The sequence below is a fragment of the Rattus norvegicus genome, chromosome 2, assembly GCF_021556685.1.
Source record: "Rattus norvegicus strain SHRSP/BbbUtx chromosome 2, alternate assembly SHRSP_T2T, whole genome shotgun sequence".
Lineage (NCBI taxonomy): Eukaryota > Metazoa > Chordata > Mammalia > Rodentia > Muridae > Rattus > Rattus norvegicus.
Genome location: NC_141535.1, coordinates 37,735,396 through 37,757,635, shown reverse-complemented (window position 1 = coordinate 37,757,635; position 22,240 = coordinate 37,735,396).

Below are 22,240 nucleotides of genomic sequence, written 5' to 3'. Positions count from 1 at the left end.
CCCAACCCTCCCCCCATTGCCGCCCTCCCCCCATAGTCTAGTTCACTGGGGGTTCAGTCTTAGCAGGACCCAGGGCTTCCCCTTCCACTGGTGCTCTTACTAGGATATTCATTGCTACCTATGGGGTCAGAGTCCAGGGTCAGTCCATATATAGTCTTTAGGTAGTGGCTTAGTCCCTGGAAGCTCTGGTTGCTTGACATTGTTGTACTTTTGGGGTCTCGAGCCCCTTCAAGCTCTTCCAGTTCTTTCTCTGATTCCTTCAACGGGGGACCTATTCTCAGCTCAGTGGTTTGCTGCTGGCATTCGCCTCTGTATTTGCTGTATTCTGGCTGTGTCTCTCAGGAGCGATCTACATCCGGCTCCTGTCGGTCTGCACTTCTTTGCTTCATCCATCTTGTCCAATTGGGTGGCTGTATATGTATGGGCCACCTGTGGGGCAGGCTCTGAATGGTTGTTCCTTCAGTCTCTGTTTTAATCTTTGCCTCTCCCTTCCCAGCCAAGGGTATTCTTTTTCCTCATTTAAAGAAGGAGTGAAGCATTCACATTTTGATTATCCGTCTTGAGTTTCGTTTGTTCTAGGGATCTAGGGTAATTCAAGCATTTGGGCTAATAGCCACTTATCAATGAGTGCATACCACGTATGTCTTTCTGTGATTGGGTTAGCTCACTCAGGATGATATTTTCCAGTTCCAACCATTTGCCTACGAATTTCATAGACTCGTTGTTTTTGATAGCTGAGTAATATTCCATTGTGTAGATGTACCACATTTTCTGTATCCATTCCTCTGTTGAAGGGCATCTCGGTTCTTTCCATTTTCTGGCTATTATAAATAAGGCTGCGATGAACATAGTGGAGCACGTGTCTCTTTTATATGTTGAGGCATCTTTTGGGTATATGCCCAAGAGAGGTATAGCTGGATCCTCAGGCAGTTCAATGTCCAATTTTCTGAGGAACCTCCAGACTGATTTCCAGAATGGTTTTACCAGTCTGCAATCCCACCAACAATGGAGGAGTGTTCCTCTTTCTCCACATCCTCTCCAGCATCTGCTGTCACCTGAGTTTTTGATCTTAGCCATTCTCACTGGTGTGAGGTGAAATCTCAGGGTTGTTTTGATTTGCATTTCCCTTATGACTAAAGATGTTGAACATTTCTTTAGGTGTTTCTCAGCCATTCGGCATTCCTCAGCTGTGAATTCTTTGTTTAGCTCTGAACCCCATTTTTTAATAGGGTTATTTGTTTCCCTGCGGTCTAACTTCTTGAGTTCTTTGTATATTTTGGATATAAGGCCTCTATCTGTTGTAGGATTGGTAAAGATCTTTTCCCAATCTGTTGGTTGCCGTTTTGTCCTAACCACCGTGTCCTTTGCCTTACAGAAGCTTTGCAGTTTTATGAGATCCCATTTGTCGATTCTTGATCTTAGAGCATAAGCCATTGGTGTTTTGTTCAGGAAATTTTTTCCAGTGCCCATGTGTTCCAGATGCTTCCCTAGTTTTTCTTCTATTAGTTTGAGTGTGTCTGGTTTGATGTGGAGGTCCTTGATCCACTTGGACTTAAGCTTTGTACAGGGTGATAAGCATGGATCGATCTGCATTCTTCTACATGTTGCCCTCCAGTTGAACCAGCACCATTTGCTGAAAATGCTATCTTTTTTCCATTGGATGGTTTTGGCTCCTTTGTCAAAAATCAAGTGACCATAGGTGTGTGGGTTCATTTCTGGGTCTTCAATTCTATTCCATTGGTCTATCTGTCTGTCTCTGTACCAATACCATGCAGTTTTTATCACTATTGCTCTGTAATACTGCTTGAGTTCTGTAGGTTTCTTATATGTTCATGGACATCTCTTTCTTTAGGTTATGGAAATTTTCTTCTATAATTTGGTTGAAGATATTTACTGGCCCTTTAAATTGGGAATCTTCGCTCTCTTCTATACCTATTATCCTCAGATTTGGTCTTCTCATTGTGTCCTGGATTTCCTGGATAGTTGGGGCTAGGAGCTTTTTGCATTTTGCATTGTCTTTGACAGATGTGTCCGTGTTTTCTGTGGTGTCTTCTGCCCCTGATATTCTCTCTTCTATCTCTTGTATTCTGTTGGTGATGCTTGCGTTTATGACTCCTTATTTCCTTCCTAGGTTTTCTATCTCCAGGGTTGCCTCCCTTTGTGATTTCTTTATTGTTTCTATTTCCATTTTTATTTTTTTTCCATTTCTTTTTTTTTTTTATTAACTTGAGTATTTCTTATATACATTTCGAGTGTTATTCCCTTTACCGGTTTCTGGGCAAACATCCCCCTCCCCCTCCCCTTCCTTATGGGTGTTCCCCTCCCAACCCTCCCCCCATTGCTGCCCTCCCCCCAACAGTCTAGTTCACTGGGGGTTCAGTCTTAGCAGGACCCAGGGCTTCCCCTTCCACTGGTGCTCTTACTAGGATATTCATTGCTACCTATGAGGTCAGAGTCCAGGGTCAGTCCATATATAGTCTTTAGGTAGTGGCTTAGTCCTTGGAAGCTCTGGTTGCTTGGCATTGTTGTACATATGGGGTCTCGAGCCCCTTCAAGCTCTTCCAGTTCTTTCTCTGATTCCATTTTTAAATCCTGGAGTTTTTTTTCAATTCCTTCACCTGTTTGGTTCTGTTTTCCTGTAATTCTTTAAGGGATATTTGTGTTTCCTCTTCAGGGGCTTCTACTTCTTTACCTGTGTTGTCCTATATTTTTTAAAGAGAGTTATTTATGTCCTTCATAAAGTCCTCCATCATCATCATGAGATGTGATTTTAAATCCAAATCTTGCTTTTCCAGTGTGTTTGGATATCCAGTATCTGCTTTGGTGGGAGAACTGGACTCTGGTGTTGCCAAGTAGCCTTGGTTTCTGTGGCTTAAGTTCTTGTGCTTGCCTCTTGCCATCAGGCTGTCTCTGGTGTTAGCTGGTCTTGCTTGATCCTCCCTTAAGCCTGAGTGTCAGCATTTCTGACGACCAGCTTTCTCCCATCAGGATCTGTGTACAGAGATCTGTGTCACAGGGTCAGCTCTGGGCATAGGCAGAAACCAGAAGGATCCTGTCCCAGACTGCTCCTGGGTTCCTTTGTCCTGAGGATTCTAGGTAGGTTCCTCTTTGGCTGGGAATGTGAGCAGAAGTGGTTTTCTCCCCTGAGCTCTCAGGATATTCTGCACTTCTGAGAGTCCAGATCTCTCCCCCCCACTAGATTTGGGTACAGAGAGCTATGTCACAGGTTCAGCTCCCAGTGCATGCAAAAACCAGAAAGATCCTGTCCTAGACTGCTCCTGGGTTCCTGTGTTTAGAGGACTCTAGGCTGTTTTCTCTTGGGCCAGGAATGTGAACAGAAGTGGTGGTCTTACCTCTGTTCTCAGGTGCGTCAGAGCTCCTAGAGACTGGCTTTCCTCTCTCTCTGTCTCTCTCTGTGTCTCTCTGTGTCTTTGTCTCTGTCTCTCTCACACACACACATACACACATGCACACACCACACACACACACACACACACACACACACACAGAGAGAGAGAGAGAGAGAGAGAGAGAGAGAGAGAGAGAGAAACATCACCTACGTTAGCTATAGGAAAGCTTGCTGAATCAAAGCTAGGACATAACAAACCCAAGAAAGGATTAAGAATATAATCAAGAGAGAGGTAAGGAATGAGAGGAAACTGGGATTTTTCTGCCTGGGAAAATTTCCTGGTTTTCATCTTTATGCATGGCCATGATGCTGCAGTATGAGGCCACAAAGGTAAAGGAGTATCTCTACCTGAACTAAGTAGACAAAACTGGGATGGACATTTCCTTCCTAGGTGCTGAATTCTAGGACTGAACAGTTGAGTCAAAACTTAGGATCTCAGAATTTGCCTGTAGAACAGAAATTCCGTTAGAGACAAAGAGGAGTCAACTTCTTTGTTTGTTTGTTTGTTCGTTCGTTCGTTCATTCAGGAAGTGATCTGTGAGAAGCAAGGGAGTTAACACTGAGTGCTGCCTGGGACATCATAGAGTCAGCAGGAGAGCAGAGTGTGGTTTTCAAGAAGGGTGATGCAGTCGGTGGGGAGCCACTTGGCTGTGATGATTAATTTGGTGTTAGGTGGAGTTGGAGACAAAGGCTACTTTGGCATTTGGGGTATCACCCAGGGCTTGCAATTATACTAAGAAGGTTCTTCATCTTTGCTGAATGATGCAGAGCTAAGAGAATGTCCATGGGTCTCTTCTGAGAAACAGCATCTTGTTCTCTATGTTCACATAGAAAACCTTGGCCTCCCTGTCTGACTACCCAACATGTTCTGGATGAAAGACTTAAGGATAGTGCTGATAAGCAAACATCTTGACGCCAGGCATGGTAGCTCATGGCTTTAATCTCAGTGCTTGGGAGAGGCAGTCAGATCTCTGAGTCTGAAGCCAGTGTGGTCTATAGAGGGAAGTCCAAGATAGTGAGAGCTATACAGGAAACTGTCTCAAAAAGAAATAAATAAAAGGAAAAGAAAACATCCTGGGAGACAAAAATCTTTCATCTGTAGGGTGGGTTAAATACCTTTCAGACATTATGCAGAATTGGGTGGGTAGTTGCTAAAACATCCACGGTCAAACTTTGTGATTTAATTGATGTATTCTATCTTCTAAAATTGTGATCTTTTGTTATCCTAAAAGACACACTATCATCCACATTATCCACAATAACGTGCTTTACTGGCAAGCCCACAGAACAATAATATAATCAAGATGAATACTGTTATATCTCACAAAAATAAAGCCAAACTGTAATTAAGAAGTGGCAAGTCAAGTGGAATATAATATTGCTATGCTTGTGTGCTTTAAAAGTACCACAGATGCAATCATTTTTACTTCTCTAATGTGAAAATTCTGTGCTTACAAAAATCGTTGTCAAAATAAAAGTCTACGGTACTCTCGACTGTGTGACACACACACCCCTAATGAAAAATTAGCTCTATATATCAGTAAGTGTTTCCCAGAGAATATATTGGAGATATATGTATATAAGGAGAAATCATTGTAGAAAGAGGCTTATTATGAAGGCTTTGCTGAGGCTGACGTGATTATAAAAGCACTCACCACTGCTATCTATAAAGCCCAAAAAACCTAAGCCAGGGAACCCAGCTGTGGGCAATGTTGCAATCTTAACCCATACTCCAAAGGTCCAAGTACCAGGAGCAATGATACTCAGGGTGAGAGAATGGGCTGTCCCAGCTCAGGAGGAAATCTGCCTTCCTCTATATTCTTTATCTGAGTCTTCAGTGGATGATGGGGGATGCTTCTTGTATTGGTGCTCTGAGGACTATGGAAAACAATCTTCTTTATTTGCCCCTCAGATTCAAATGCTAATCTTTTCTTCAAGCACCCACAGTGTTTTATACGCAACACATCCATTAGTCTAGCTAATTAAATTTAATTGCCATATTATGTTTTAGATTTATGATCTGAAAACAAAGTTAAGAGATGCTCATTCCAAATTCCTGTCCCCAACCCAACTCATCTTTTCCTAACAAACACTGGAATGGTGAGCTTTTCCTAGCACCTGGGTTATGTTTAGAGACGATGGTGGTTTGAATAGATATGGACTCACGTTTGAATGCTTGGTCCATAGGGAGTGATACCATTAGGAGGTGTGGCATTGTGGAAGTAGGTGTGGCCTTGTTGGAGGAAGTGTGTCACTGTGGGGGTGGGCCGGAAGGTCTCCTATATGCTCAAGCTACACCCAGTGAGGCACACAGTCTCCTGCTGGCTGCAAATCAAGATGTAGAACTCTCAGCTCCTCCAGCATCAAGACTGCCTGCATGCTGCCGTGCCTCCCACCATGATGAAAATGTACTAAACTTCTGAATCTGTGACCCAACCCCTCTAAATGTTTCCCTTTATAAAAGTTGCTTTGGTCATGCTGTCTCTACACAGCAATAAACCCCCAAATAAGACAGAGACTTTTTTATCAAAACCAAACAAGCAAGCACAGAGCATAAAGCAGAGGTGTCCAATATGTCAGAATTAATCTGTTTTATTGATGGGCAGTATTCAATTATTCAGGAGCAACAGAAGCTGTTCCCATGACTATGGAAGTCCCATTTGAAAATCTGTGATAGACAGGGAGCCAGAATTAAGGCCACAGCCAGCATACTTGACACCAGACCAATCTTTTTTTCCTTCCACTCCTTCACCTCTTTGGGACAAACTGTTCTTTGAATTATTCATATAATAGTGATTGCTCTCTTCATGTACTCCATGGCTTTAAAATGATTACCAAGTACAAATGCAAATTTCTAATATAAAACGTACTCTATAAATAAAGTCAATTATTTCACATACGGACTAAAATGCACAGACCAAAGAGGAATGTTATAGATTTCAATTTGCACTCTGGTGCATAGTTTTTAAATTGAAAAAAGAATAAGATTCCAAAGTGCCATAGAGAATTAATAAATTAAGGTAACTAAAGCTCTTATATCTATGTAATTAGTCACTGTATTATCATTTCATTATTTGGTACTATTTAAATGTATATACTGTTTAAATTTAGGTATTGAAGGTAAGGTATATGTAATAACACAGAACTTCATTTAAATAATTTCTAGTATTTTGTAGTTTATTGCTAAATAAGTATATATGATTGATCTGTGAGGGATGTGGAATATGAAAGAATGGATAAAATAATAAAATAATATGTTTTTATAGTTATAGAGCAAGCAGAAGAAAAAAGTTATTAAATAATATATAAGTGTTCTAATTTAGGCTCACATATGTACTAGCATGTAGAAATATGAAAGATTTTTGTGAAAGTCAGAATATGTTTCATTGACATTGTTAAAAACTATGAAACGTGGTGTCTTAGCTTCATTTCTGTTACTGTGATAAAACATCCTGACATAAAGCAACTTAGAGGGGAAGGGCTTATTTTCTCCCACAATACCAAGTTATAAATCACCATTGCAGAGAGTAACGGGAACTTAAGCAGCCACTCACATCCCATAATATGCACTGTCAAGATCAGAGGGAAATGAACGCATGCCTGCTAGTACTCAGACCACCTTCTCTAATATAGTCTAAGACCCAAACCTAGGGAATGGTACCACCCTCGGTTGACTGGGTGGGTCTTCCCACAACAATTAACATAATCAAGACAGATTCACATGAACTAGCTCTCAGAGCAGCTCCATCAAGATTCTCCATCGTGGAGAGTCTCTTCCCAAGTGATTCTATCTAGACTGTGCTAATTAACAAAACCGATCATCACACATAGCTATACATAGTAAGAAAGCAAAATAGGGTAAGAGGCTGGAAATATCACTCAGCAGCCTGAGAACTTACTGCATAATCAGGAGGACCAGAGTTTCGACACCAGCACTCATATAACAAGTCAGGATTATAACCCCTGAAGTGGAAACTTAAGGGTTTTTCAGAAAGTCGGTTGGATGGGTGTTTTGCTGAGGCAACCATATTAAAAAAAATGTTTAGTTAAAGTGGATACAGGTGTGAAAGGCTAAGGCAGACACATAAAGGAACATTTCACTGGAGCAGACACAGGAGAGAGATGTTCTGCTAAAGCAAATGCATGAAAGAACACGTGATGAGGGGATATTTGCTAATGATGAGCATGTTTTGGTCTACCTTACATTGCATAGTTGAGCTCCATTTGTTGGAACTCCATAGAGAGAAAAGCACCAAAAATCTTCTGCTGGTGTACTGCAGTTTATTACAGCTTCCACAGATTCGGGCCGATTGGTAGAGTGACGTCAGCTGAGGCAATACTCCGGCTGAGGCAAGACCCATGGAGGACATGAGATGTTTGGGGAAAGTACAAAAGGACTGGAAGGATAGTGACAAGGACTGAGCTAGGCTTGTTTTTAGAACTGGCTGTGCAATTCTTGGGGGTCTCAAGTCTTCGCTGATCTTCACCGCTTCTGGTGTTCCTCCTGGTCCCTCCTGCTGACTCGTGCTGAGGCTGAGGCCTGGCTGTTTACGTTAGGTAGTCCTATGGTTTCTGATTCGTGTTTGCTATCCCAGCTACCAAACTGGACTGCTGGTGAATCCTTGAGGTGTTTGCTAGTGAATCAAGGTGTTGCTGCTGACCTGTGAACTGAACTGCCCATCTCCAAACAAAGAACCTCTCTAAACAGGTCCACTTCTCCGTAGCCTTTCTACCTACCTCTTGTAGGTTGTGGCAGACTAAAAGGGAGGTTAAAGCATTTAAGAGTCATCATTAAAAATGGGATTTGAAAAGAATTAAAGTTACAACCCCAGCTCTGAGAGAGATGGGCAAAGGAAGATAGGTAGGACTTGCTGGTTTTCAGCCTAACTGAGAAAATACAAGCCTTGGATTTAGGAGAGACTCTTTCTCAAAGGAAGAGGCAAAGAGTGAGAGAGGAGGACATCTGGGGCCCTTTTCTGCCCTCCCTTAATATACAGATGTGTGCGCATGCGCACACACAAATAAATAAATATTAAATATATCCCTTTTGAAGTCAGCACTATTATCGTTTTTAATGACAAAAAAAAATGCACGTTCTTATTCTTATCCCTGAGGCAAACTGTTCCTGCCAGACACTTTGAGTTGTTCAAAAATTATTTTGAATTGCAAAGTCTTCCCAGGACATATTTACTCCCCAAGTGTATTTGAGATTAAATTGCCTACCCCCTCAGATTGATATTTAGCTTCATATTTCATTTTGAATTTTAAAAGTCATAGTGTATGGTTACCGTGCCTGTGTATATGATGTGTGGGGGGCGGTGCATGCCACAGTGCGCATCTGGGGTCGGAGAACTGCTTTGTGGAGTTGCTTTGCTCCTTCCGAATTCATATGGGTTTTATGAATTAAATTTAGGTCTCCAGGCCTGATAACAAGAGCTTTTACCCACTGACTCATCTCCCTGGTCATAATTTTCTGTTGCGGTAAATATTAATAAAATAAATCTCACCATTCCTCGCTAGTGCTGGCACCAGTGGGCTACATAGCATCAGCGGGATATTTTCATCTCAGTCAGCAAAGCATCTCTCCGGCTAAATTCCCAATCTCCAGTCCATGCTGCCAAGCGTCTACTCTCTGAGCCCGGTCGCAGCTGCCCTCTAATGGTTATAGACACAACTCCCAGTAACCTGTTACCATCAAACTCAATGAGCTTGTAATTAAGCAATCAGGTTTATATCTTAAATTCTCAATCCGCGTACGTCCACATAATAAACTCACACCCAATTGATAATGATATAAACTGCCCACCTAGGTAAGACAAATTGTCCTATAAAAATCCATCCCTTAAGAAATATTCAAAAACACCTGTGGCCCTTTAAGACCACACAGACCTGGGTCGTCCGTCCTTCTCTGCCTCCATCTCGGTTCTCCTCTCTTCCCCTTACAAGAAATCTGTCCCCGCCTTGCTTTTTCACTGCCCGGTCACAGGCCTTGCCTTACCTTGTGCCGGTCTTCACCTGCACATAAAGACAACAATCTACGTTGTTTTTCTTAAAATTGAATGTTAGGAGATGATTAGTTCTATTTTCAACATCTGAATCTTGTAAGTTTGTGCTAGTTAACCACAATACTGCCATAACATAGGTAATATGCCACCTGTTTAAAAATGAAAAAAAAAATTTTAAAAATTGAAAAACATATAAACATATAAAATAAGTAAGTAGTAAAATTGTGGGATATATTTTATAAATAGTTCTTCTCTCCCAAAAGAGTAAAGCCTTATAGACAGATGGTAAACCTTATTTTTCCTGTCAACGAGGTGGTCACCAAATGTGTTCCGGGCTTGAAAATTATTCAGCTCATGCTCCCCCGGTTACTGCACTCTCAGAAGAAAATGGAGTTGCACAAATGGTAATTAAAAACCTTTCTTGCTTTTACTACACCTGCTACTCCAACACAACACTCACCTTCCATACCTAATTACCCGTGTTTATTTATAGACGAATTCAGAGGGGCGGCTGACGTTGGCAGACAAATAGACCCCCTGAGCCTCCATTAGCTCAGAGAGTTCTGTCTCCCCTAAACTCGTGGAGCCCAGGAAGCCCACCTAAGCTATTGCCATAGCCCTTGACTGTATGGGAGACATGATGCTGCCTGCACAGATGTTGCCATCAATAGTCCAGTGCTTGAGATTTCAACCAAAGTTAAGAACATGCATACTTTACTTCATGAAGATCACAGGAAGCAAGATTTCCCAGCATGCGTGAGGATCTGAGGAGGCCGACGGGGAGTCTGAGCCCTAGAAATGTGAAAAGCATGACTATTTCTTTTAACATGCAAACTTGTAAACCGGTAGGACCCATCTCTGCGCAATTTTCAGACCCACAACCTGACAGAAGCAAAGGCAGATATCTTTGTCTCGATACCAGTTGAGACTAGCTGTTTTTCCGGCCACAGAGCATATAACCTGGTAGGCTGACTATACATTTTATCTTTGGCAACTGGGTCCTGTGAGCTATATTACAACCAACTGACTGGATTTTTGACATCCTTCTAAGCACAGTAACCTCAATTACTAACCTAATAGTCACTACTTACTCCTCTCTCGTTTTAACAATGACTATGAATTAGGTATTTGTATAAAGAGTAACTCACCGTTCTCCTCTTACCCAGATTTAATTTTTGTTCTTAGCACTGGTGGAAAGAGTATAAAGACATTGTTAGATTGAGGGTAAGTCACCAAAAGGTTGCTAAATCAGTGAAGTTACTGTGTTGTTGTAAAACTATAAAAAATTAAAAAAAAGGTATGGTTGTCTTTTATCCCCACTAGGTCCACACTGAGGTGCCCCAAGATATCTGCATGGATTCCAATTCCATGGTGGCCCAGACTAGCCACCCCACACTCCATTACACTTAAATCTACACATGAAAGAACACACAACACAATAACCTTAAATCCAATTGATAAGATATAATTGCCCACCTACAAAGCCCAGTATACATCCATCCCTAAAAAACATTAATAACAACCTGTAAATACACAGAGTGGAATCTTAACGTCAGCCTCCATTGTTGTCCCTCGGCTCCTCTCCCTGTCCCTCCGGTCTCTTCTCTTTGTCGGTTCCAGTCTCTTCCTCTTCCTTCTAACTTTTCTCCCACCCATCCTTCCTTCTCCTCCAATGACAGGCCTCCTTCTATCCTGTATCTGCCTCTCGCCTGTATTTTACAAATTCAATGGGAGAAGGTTCTGGTGAAGTCACCCAAGTCCTGAGTACTGACTAGGCAGCTGTCCTTGGGGCAGTGGAATTAGCATCAAAATACAGATAACTCCAGGGCAAACCACATTACTGTACTTAGAGGCTCTGCCAAAAATCCAGCCATTTGGCTACTGTATAGCTAACCTTTACTAGGAACTAATTTTTGAGAAAGAAACATTGAGGTTGTGTGTATGAGTGTTTTCCTCCATGTATCTATGTGCACTGTGTGCTATCTGGTGCTCACTGAAGCCAGAGAAGACCATCCGGGGTCCCCTGAAACTAATGTTACACACAGTAGTGAGCTGCCATGTGGGTCCGGGAGAGCAGCCAGTTCTTTTAACTGTCGTTCCCAACTGCACCCCCTTTTTGTGTTATTTTCTATTCGTCCTTTTGTGGGGTGTTGGAATGGGAGTAGGTGTTTGATTTTGTGAACTCCTTAAAGAGATATGAAAGTATATTGTCTTAGTGAAGTCCTGAATATTTGGTGGTGTCACATAGCTGGGTTTGATACTCACTTTGTTCCCCTTACTGGTGACAGAGACAACTTCCTAATGATATGCTACTTGTCTCCATATTCATTTGTTCTACATAGGAGGGCGTGCGCTCTCAAGCATCTGGATGTGGCAATGCTTTGCCCCAATCGCCTAGTGTCCGGCACAGGTTTAAGCCAGACAAGAACCCACTACTGGGAAGGAGAAATGAATATAAAGTCCCAACCCTAACCAAGAAATTATGTAATGGATACCTGCTGGAAAAGGGAAAAACCGTTTTCTCCAATGAAGAGTCACTGGCTATATCAATACATGCCCAGGAGCAGTTGACCAGTTGATTTTATTTTGTTTTGTTTCTTTTTGTTCTGTCTGTGTGTGTGTGCTTTTTGCTTTGTTTTGGTAGTTTTGCTTACTGGTTTTTCTCTCTTTTTTGTTTGTTGGATTTTCTTAAGGGTGTTTTTTTTTTCTTCTTTCTTTTCTTTTTAGAAATGGCACATAAAGTTTTGTGTGCGGGGAGGTGGGAGGATCTTGTGGGAGATGAGGAGGGGAAAGAATATGATCAAAACACATTAATAAAAAAAACTTTTAAAGAAAACATGTATGTACAGTGCGAATACATTTATAGACACACAATATATCCTTTTAAAAAACGAATCTTCTCATGAGTCATCGGAGGTGCCAAGGAGCAGAAAATGGAGTTAAGGTGCTGTTGGAATGAGGCTGAAAATGAAAGCTGGACAGAAGGATCAGAATCTTACTCCTCCCATTACTAGCTAGACAACCTCACTGGTCTATGAACTTTGAGGAAAACAACTTTCTGCGTCTTCTCAATTTGGTTGTCTTTGAAAAGGAATTGATCAGCTCCTACCTCAAATAACATTATACAATTTAAGTGAGGTAACCTGTGACGTGTTCCTGACAGCACCTGGCATGCTGGGTGATCCAGAGATGGCAATCATTAGCGCCAGTCTTGGCTGTATGTGTATGAGTCAGAAGGAGCAGAGAGCTGCTGCTGTCCTCAGATAATGAGGGGACATTGGAAGTCCACACGCAGGAATAAGGACGACCAGTGATGGGAAACTTCTAAAACGTGTGGCTGATTTCCCCTAGTGTGCTCAAGGTTTGCTTTCGCCACTCGTGCATATTACATTAACAGGGCCGTACGTAGCCTGGTATCTGACGACTGTTGCGGCTGACTTCCTAATGTCAGCTATAAAACTTAGTCACATGCAAGATGGATGAAGCAAAGAAGTGCAGGCCGACAGGAGCCGGATGTAGATCTCTCCTGAGAGACACAGCCAGAATACAGCAAATACAGAGGCGAATGCCAGCAGCAAACCACTGAACTGAGAACGGGACCCCCGTTGAAGGAATCAGAGAAAGAACTGGAAGAGCTTGAAGGGGCTCGAGACCCCATATGAACAACAATGTCAACCAATCAGAGCTTCCAGGGACTAAGCCACTACCTAAAGACTATACATGGACTGACCCTGGACTCTGACCTCATAGGTAGCAATGAATATCCTAGTAAGAGCACCAGTGGAAGGGGAAGCCCTGGGTCCTGCTAAGACTGAACCCCCAGTGAACTAGACTGTTGGGGGGAGGGCGGCAATGGGGGGAGGGTTGGGAGGGGAACACCCATAAGGAAGGGGAGGGGGAGGGGGATGTTTGCCCGGAAACCGGGAAAGGGAATAACACTCGAAATGTAAATAAGAAATACTCAAGTCAATAAAAAAAAAAAAAGCAGTGTTATGTACTATGCCATGTACATATAAGGTTATATGTAGAAAGAATGGTTTAAGAACAGAAATATAACAAATGATAAAACATGCATCATATGAAATGTCTTTTAATGGCTACTTTTAGAGATTGAGCTGAAAAAAAATTAAGATTTCTATGTATAAAACACCATATATGTTAATGCTATTCTTTTTCTTTGTGAATAAAATGCCTTTATAATTGTAAAAAAAAAAAAAAAAACCTTAGTCACATGGCTTTAGCTTAGTGTGTGATACATGAATGATGTCACTCTCACTGTGGTCATTTGCAGTGGCGCCTAAGCTCCTAGTCTCTAAGTGGAAGCTTCCAAACCGGGCTTTTAAAAACAAGAGTTAGTGGCCTTAGTGCAGTGGTCCCGGCTCCAACTTCTAAATGGCCAAGAGAGTCAGGTTGTCACGCATTGGCCTACAGGGTGCATTTCTCTTCTTCTCGTAGCTTGTCCATGGCTGAATGTTAGAGACGCACCACACTTACTAGAATCTTCCAGTTGTTTGAGATGGCGGCTCACCATGCTTTAGTGTCTTTTGGAATCTTCATGAGCAATCCAAGCATAATTGCTAAGAATGTGTGAATTAAAGCTCATGTAAGTGGAGTAAGCATCTTACGAGTGGACTTTTCATTACGTCTTTTCACGTAAAATTAGTCTTTTGGTTTTGAGATGTCTCTAAAGGAGATTGTCTTTACTTCCTCTTGGCAGCTAGTAGGCTTTTACCAATTTTTGGTGCAAAATTTATCACGGGGGGGGGGGGGAATGTTACCATGGCTACCATTCTCAACCATGTCCTGTGTTCTTCTTAATTCTTAGCCCTCCTCGAAAACTGGAGTGGACTTTTTACTTTTCTATGTGGAGAATGAGATTGGTTGCCAAAAGATAAAGAAAGTGTTTCATTTAACATTTTGATCCATGGGCTGGAGAGATGGCTCAGCGGTTAAGAGCACTGACTGCTCCTCCAGAGGTCCTGAGTTCAATTCCCAGGTACCACATGGTGGCTCACAACCATCTGTAAAGAGATCCAATGCCCTCTTCTGCTGTATCTGAGGACAGCTACAGTGTGTACTTATATATAATAAATGAATAAATCTTTAAAAAAATTTTTTTTGATCTATGGTGTTTTCTAACTGGGGAAGCCACAATGATCTTGACCCACTGACACTGAGCTGCATTAAATGTTAAGTTCCATGGTTCCAACTCGCTGTTGGTTTGAAGACTTTCTTGATGTTCTTATAGCTTGCCTTTGATTTCAGTCCTTTCTTTCTGTTTTCCAGGGACATAGGATCACCTTCCCGTTTCACTGTCTTGCCACCAACCCAACCATTCCAACTCGTTGGCCATGTGTTTGGGAAAAGGCTGCATAGTCGTTCTGGCTCCCCTCAGTGTCTAAGACATCCTGTTTCCTCTGCTTACATCTCGAAGCCTCCCTCATCTCTTTCCTGCAGTGAAGCCCTCCCTAGTGATTCATCAAGGGTTGTCACATATGTTGTGTGTCCTGCCTGTTGGAGTGGGTTATCTGATGATGCACTTACTCAGGCAAGGAACTTGTCAATTGTGCTAGTAAGGAAGCCTGATTCCAGATTCATTTGAGGGTTATTTCTTTGGTCTATGTTTTTTAACTTGGCTATTCTTCTCCTCCCCCTTTAAAAATTAAATTATTTTATCAAGCAGTATATCATGATTATAGTTTTCCCTCCTTCTACCCATCCTGGTTCCTCCCCACCTCCTCCTTTTGCTCTATTTTTTAGTGCCCTATTCGAGGCAAATAAAATTTTGTTCATACCTTCCCAGGAAAAGAGACACAGCAAATAAAATTAATTGATGTGTATTTTGAGGTTCTTTGACTCATGTTTCTAAAGAGTAAATGGGGGCTGTTATATGGAGGTTAAATGGAACTGTCTTGTTGATGAGACACTCAAAGGAATGTAGGAATATCTGTCACTAACAGGACACCCGAGGGAGTTTAAATAGGTGAAGTATTTGTTTTGCTTATGGTTTCGGGAGAGTAACATTCAAGAATTCTTGACCCCAGACACTTGGGCAGAACATCGTGGGAGTAGACATATGTGACTGAGGAGCTTTCTTAACCTTGTGATACATAAGAAGTGGAGCAGAGGGGAAGGACCAGAGTCACTCTGGCTTGTGAAGGCATTCTCCCAGTCACCTACCTCCTCCTAAAGCTTCTAGCACTTTCCATTGCAACATTACTATATGGGTGTCTTAGTTAGGGTTTCTGTTGCTGGGTAGAAACAACATGACCAAAGCAACTCTCATAAAGGAAAATATTTCACTGGGGCTGGCTTACAATTAAGAGTCCAGTATTGTCATGGCGGGAAGCATGACTGCATGCAGGCAGACATGGTGTTGGAGAAGGAACAGAGAATTCTACACCTTGATTCCTAGGCGGCTGGAGGCTGTATGCCACACTGGGCATAACTTGAACATATGAGATCTCAAAGTCTGTTTCCATAGTGACACTTCCTCCAGCAAGACCACACCTATTCCAACAAAACCGCACCTCCTAATAGTGTCATATGGCCAAGAATTCAAAGCATGGATCTATGAGGGCCCATTCTTATTTAAACCACCAATCAGGGGACCAAATTATTGAACATATGAGCCCATGGGAGATATGTCATATTCAGATCATACATTTACTTCCATTTCATTGTTTTTCTGAAGACCACAGTTCTGTCAAGGGACAGAGTGAGTTAACCATATCAGCCACGAAGACCCACCAGTGTCCTGTTTTCCTACACTGGGCCCACTCTCTTTCCTGTTCTCAGCTCCTTTTGTTGCAAACAAATCATTTATTCACTGTTTATCTCCATGTTTACTCATATGTTATGTCTAATAATGTATAAGCCATACTGGTAGTGCTTCCGTGATCCCTCTTTCCTCATTGCTCACACACATACACATGTACATGATATATGCATATACACCATATACATATGCATATACATGCACATATACACACATACATATGCATATACATATACATATACATGTGCATACATATACACATTCACATATACATCATATACATATGCATATACATATATATCACATACATATACATATATTCATATATCATACACATACATATACATATACATCATATACGCATATGTATATGCATACATACACAAGAATATGCATAATACCATAAACACACATATACATATGCATATACACAACACATATACATATGCATATATATGCATACACATACACATATAAATATGTATACACATACACATTCACATATTTACCATATACATATACATCTGCATATATATATCATATATAGATACATATACATCATATACAGATAAATCATATACATAGACATCATATACATATACACATACACATACACATATACATATATCTTTCCAAATTCTACTCTATCTGCTGGTTGCTCTATTAGTTACAGGAATCTTCATGGGGAGGAAAATAAAAACAAAAAACAATACATGGCTTGGCTTTGAGAATTGCACACAATTTGGAGAAAAAGGAAAAAAGGTTAGAGCATTCCTTGGATAGAAAAGCAGATATGAAGTTATTTCTGGGGCAGGAAGAAGCCTGAGTCACCAGTACAGCACATTAGAGGTGGGGAAAAAAAACAAAGCTGAGAAAGTAGAGTCACATATAAACTATCCAAGCCTTAGAAATAAGGACCTGTGTTAGGGTTTCATTCCTGTGAGGGGATACCATGACCATGGCAACTCTCATAAAGGTAAACATGTAATTGGGGTTGGCTTACAGGTTCTGAGGGTCAGTACATTGTCATCATGTTGGGAACCATGGCAGCATGCAGGCAAACATGCTGCTCATAGAGCCAAGAGTTCTACATCTTGATCCAAAGGCAGCAGCAGCAGGAGACTTTCTTCTGTACTGGGTGGAGCTTGGATTACATAGCCCACCCCTAGAGTGATGCACTTCCTCCAACAATGCCACACCCATTCTATCAAGGCCACACCTTTCATGGGCCAAGCATATTCAAACCACCACAGGACCCATTAAAGGCGCTGAACAAAGTTCTCATGAGTCCTCCACTCTTTCTACTGCCAAGTTGGCTTCAGCGAACCCTTATCTCCTTCAGCCTACTAGCCAGCTAGGTCTCTCTAGTCTCCCCTGCTTGTTTTATCATGGACATCTTGGATAAACCTTGTTAGCTGGAAGTTAGCAGCCAGGAGCAGATCTCACTGCTGCTGCGTACTATTTCCTGTTGTCTTCATGAGAAATTGCATCAATAGCCCTCACCACTGTCAGACTTGATGTTCTTGTCTTGTAATAGTATTTTAAATGTCTTCCTTTGGATATCTTAGAATAAAATTCATACAGATTAATGCTCTATCTACCTAAAACTGTTGCAGATCGACTTGTGCCCTCCTCACACCCTAAAAAATGTATATTTTAAAGGCCTAACTGCTACTTTCTCAGAGCATTTCTGGAGATGGGCCCTTAAAGAGGTCATTTAGCTGAAACGAGGCCATGTAGATGGACTGTAAGCCAATGAAATAGGTGTCATTGTTTAAAATTGGCAATGAAGACTCAGACATACACAGTGAGAGATGCTGTTGATCATACCTGGTAAAAGACCATCTACAAGCAAAGGAACCAGGCCTGACACAGATCTTCCCTCAAAACTTGCAGAGGAAGCAACCCCACTGATGCCTTAACCTTCTCCAATCATAACAAAATAATCATTTTTTTTCAAAATACTGGGTGTATTGCCTTTTATTATAGCAGATACAGCCAATGAGTACACTAACTATACATCTTACTGCAATATGAAGATGAAATAAATGTCATTTACAATAAAAAAATACCCATTTGTATATGAAAATGTGAGAGTATGGCTATACTAAAAGCTGTAATACTTACTCATGTACTCCGTGTGCAACAGCTCTAAACCATGGCTGAGTGACTGCATACAGCCTGGCCTGGTGGGCAGTGTTGGCAAAGCCAACAAAACTTAAGCAGTCTTGCTTCTGGCATACGATTTTCCTGAAAGGGAAAACAACTCTTGGCAAAGTCCCAACCCAAACAAAGAACCATCTTCCCTCAATTTACAAAGCAGTTGCTTTCCTGGAAAATTCAAATGTGTGTTGTGTTTATTTGTACCACAGGGCTGGGTCCTGGTCACAGATCATTATAAATGGGCTTTTCACCTGAATGATGTCTTATAGAACACATGGAGGTCACAGACACGGCTTGTCTTCCCGCAGTTCTGCACATGAGGAAGCCCTGCATCTAGGTGTCGATGCACCCAGGTCATTGGGATACCGTGTTATTATCCCACCCAAAACATCTTATTTCCAGAGTAAGGGGGAAGCACCCCTCTCACTGAGACACAGAGATTCAAGGAGAAAAACAATGTAGCTTAGGACCTTTGGGTGTTTGGCCAGCCACATTGTACTCCCTGTCAGAGCTTCTGCCAGGGGAGCCTCAGGTGGGACCACAAAGCAGTGTCAAAACCAATGATTTGATGATCTGTTGGTGTCTTTAGTGGCACTTGGGGACTGAACTTAGAGCACTACATTGTGTTAGGCAAACATGTCACCATTGACTTACATCCCAGGCCTCTTTTAAAATGACATTGTTGATTGACTGGTTGATTGATTGATTGATTGATTGATTGATTTTGTGTGTGTGTGTGTGTGTGTGTGTGTGTGTGTGTGTGTGTGTGTGTGTGAATGTGTGATGTGGTGTGTGTTGATGTATCTGGGTATCTATATGATAAGGTAGTGGTAGGTGTGCCACGGTACATGTATGAAAGTCATAGGACAACTTTGCAGAACCATTTTTCTTTCCACCTTTCCAAGGGATCTGGGCACTGAATGTAGTTAATTAGGTTTGCACAGCAGGTGCTTTTTACCCACTTCCAGCCCTTTTCCCGCCTTAAAAGCGGTTTTTTATTTTGAGACAGTCTCGATAAAACGTGCAGGTAAGTAATGAGCTAATGAGTTTTTAGTCTTTCTACCTTGGCTCTCAGAGTGGCTGGGAATTCCAGACTTGGAATATCAGACCAAATTAGCATTTCCTTTTAAAAATTTTTTCTTCTGTATTATATTACTTGTTATGCATATTATAAATTATTCTTGTTGTTATAAAACACCATGATCAAGGCATTTTATAAAAGAGAGCATCTAGTTGGCCCTACAGTTCCCGAGGGTTACATCCACAGTGGCTGATCAAAAGGACAGCAGCAGGAGCACCTGAGAACTCGCTTCTTGGTCTAGAAGCAGGAGGCAGAGACTATTATCTGGGAATGGTGTGGCCTTTTGGAACCTTAAGTGAATCCCCAGAAACCCCCCTCCAACAAGGCCACTCTTCCCGATCCTTCCCAGTCACCAACTAGGGACCAAGTTTTCAATGTCTGAGACTTATGGAGGGGCATTTCATTCAAGCCACCACCACTGCCACCACCACGTCGTCATCATCATCATCATCATCATCATCATCATCATCGCCACCACTGCTGCCGTTGCCACCATCCTCGTCGTCGTCGTCCCCACCACCATTGTGGTGGTGGTGTTTGGGGTTGAGCCAAGACCTTTTGAGGCTAGACAATCGCTTTACTACCAACTATATCTATGACCCCCTGTGTAGTTTGGGGCAGGGTCTTGAACCTCCGTATCTCAGTCAGCCTTGAAATCATGATCCTTAGTGCTGGGAATGCAGACTCAGGCTACCATGTCCAGCTGGTACTGTTTTGAAGGCATGGTCTTGACAGCCACTGAGTATTGTGTTAAAAAGCTGCTCTATTGGCTTAAACTCTGGCTAGTCGCTGCTGCCTGGAGTCTGGCAGCTGTGTGTTTTGTATTTTGTCTGTACCTAAGGGATGTGTGGGCAAAGACTGTTGCTGTGGTGCTTGTGTTAATGAGAATCTCCTGACTGATTCTACTGTTCTTTCTTCTCCTTCTCTACTGAGCATTCATGGTCAGAGAGTTTATGCCAGAATGCTGTGCCATAAGACTGAGCTCTGGCAGCGTTTGCTCCCCAGATGCCACCCTGCAGACCTCCAAGCTCTGTCCCCACAATGCTCATTCTCCATCACACCAGCTTGTCTGACTTTGCCTGCGTCAATGGAGCATGCCCATCAATTAAGGAACATTCGATAGTTTGTATATGCTTGGCCCAGGGAGTGGCACTACTAGGATGTGTGGCCTTGTTGGAGTATGTGTGTCACCGTGGGTGTGAGCTTTAATACCCTCCTCCTAGCTGCCCAAAAGCCAGTCTTCTAGCTGCTTTCTGATCAAGATGTAGAACTCTCAGCTCCCTCTGCACCATGTCTGCCTGCCTGGACGCTGCCATGCTCCCACCTTGATGATAATGGACTGAACCTCTGAAACTGAGCCAGCCCCAATTAAATGCTGTCCTTATAAGAGTTGCCTTGCATGGTGTCTGTTCACAGCAGTAAAACCCTAATTAAGACAGGGCATTATTTTATTATTTCAACACTCCCTCCTCAGGTGCTCCCCTGAAAACATCCTGTGGTGTGAGGCAGAAACTTCTTCTTGCATCAACAGTTACCAACCATTTATTGATGGAACATTCTGGGAGTCCTTACTAATCGACTTGGTTGTGTGAACACTATAGAGTGTATGTACACAAACTAAGATTGCTATAACGTCACTAGGCAATACAGTTGCATAGGAATCCCCCTACCTCCTATATATTTGGGGTCCATTATTGATTGCTATGTTGCTGTGAGTTGCCTGTCTGTAACAGAAACTGACTTGAGGGCTGTGCATGCAACTCAGTTGGTAGAGTGCTTGCCTAGCATTCAGGGAGCTCTGTGTTCAAATCCCAACACCGGCCATGCAAACGATACTAGAGGAAGACAGAAGTTACCAGACTGTTGAAGTTACCTTTGATGACATAGCAAGTTCAAAGCCCACTGAGGCCAGTGTCAAAACTAAAATTATTTGAAGGCACATTTACCAGAAAGGGACATTTAGTCTTGAGTAACAGGGGCCTCAAGAGTAGGAAGGTGCAAGAAAGGACTCAAACAAAAATCACAAAGCCGTCAACCTTTGTTTGTTACTCCTTTCTGCCTTGTTTTTCTCTTTTATGCCCACTACTTTCTTTTGCCTTCCTGTGCATGTGATAGAATTACAGTGCTATGAGAGAGACCAAGTCCAGACCTAACTAAATTGGGTCCAGTCTCTGGCTGAGTCTGTGTGTGGCATGCTAGAAACCAGGTTGAATTCCCATCTCTACGACACAATGGGTTCTGGCCATGGATATGACATCCTGCAGGATGGTGGTGTCTAAGTGGGAACAGGTGAAGGAAGCCTTGTGATGATTCTCCAACCCATCCCCCTCCCCTCCACTCTGTAGAAAGCATAGCTACTGTGCAGGGTGGGTGAGAGTTCAGGTGGAGTCCAGTTGGTTGAGTTGAGTGTGTGAAGCTGAGAAAGAAGCCAGGGAAGCCAGGGAACATGGTTCCAGAGAAGAGAGAATTGGGTGACCGGACAGGTGACCTGTAGTCTAGCTTTGAAGGTCACAAGAATCTTTAGCTTAGTACTGATCTGTCTGTTTACCTCAGGGAGGAAGCTGTCTGATGCTGGGAAAAGAAACACTGAAAGGAGTGGAGAGAACAATCCTTAAAGTTTCAGCAGGTCTGGGGATGGTGGGGGGCTTGCCACGACTGGTAAGCTTGGCGATTCCTGACGTATGGCATAGAATATTCAGAAAGTGTTATCTCTGTAGGGAAGAATTTAGTCCACGCTGATCCCGACCAGCGAGGCTGAAAAACAAATGGGAAAGAATCAAACTGTCTCCAAGTAACTGCGTTCC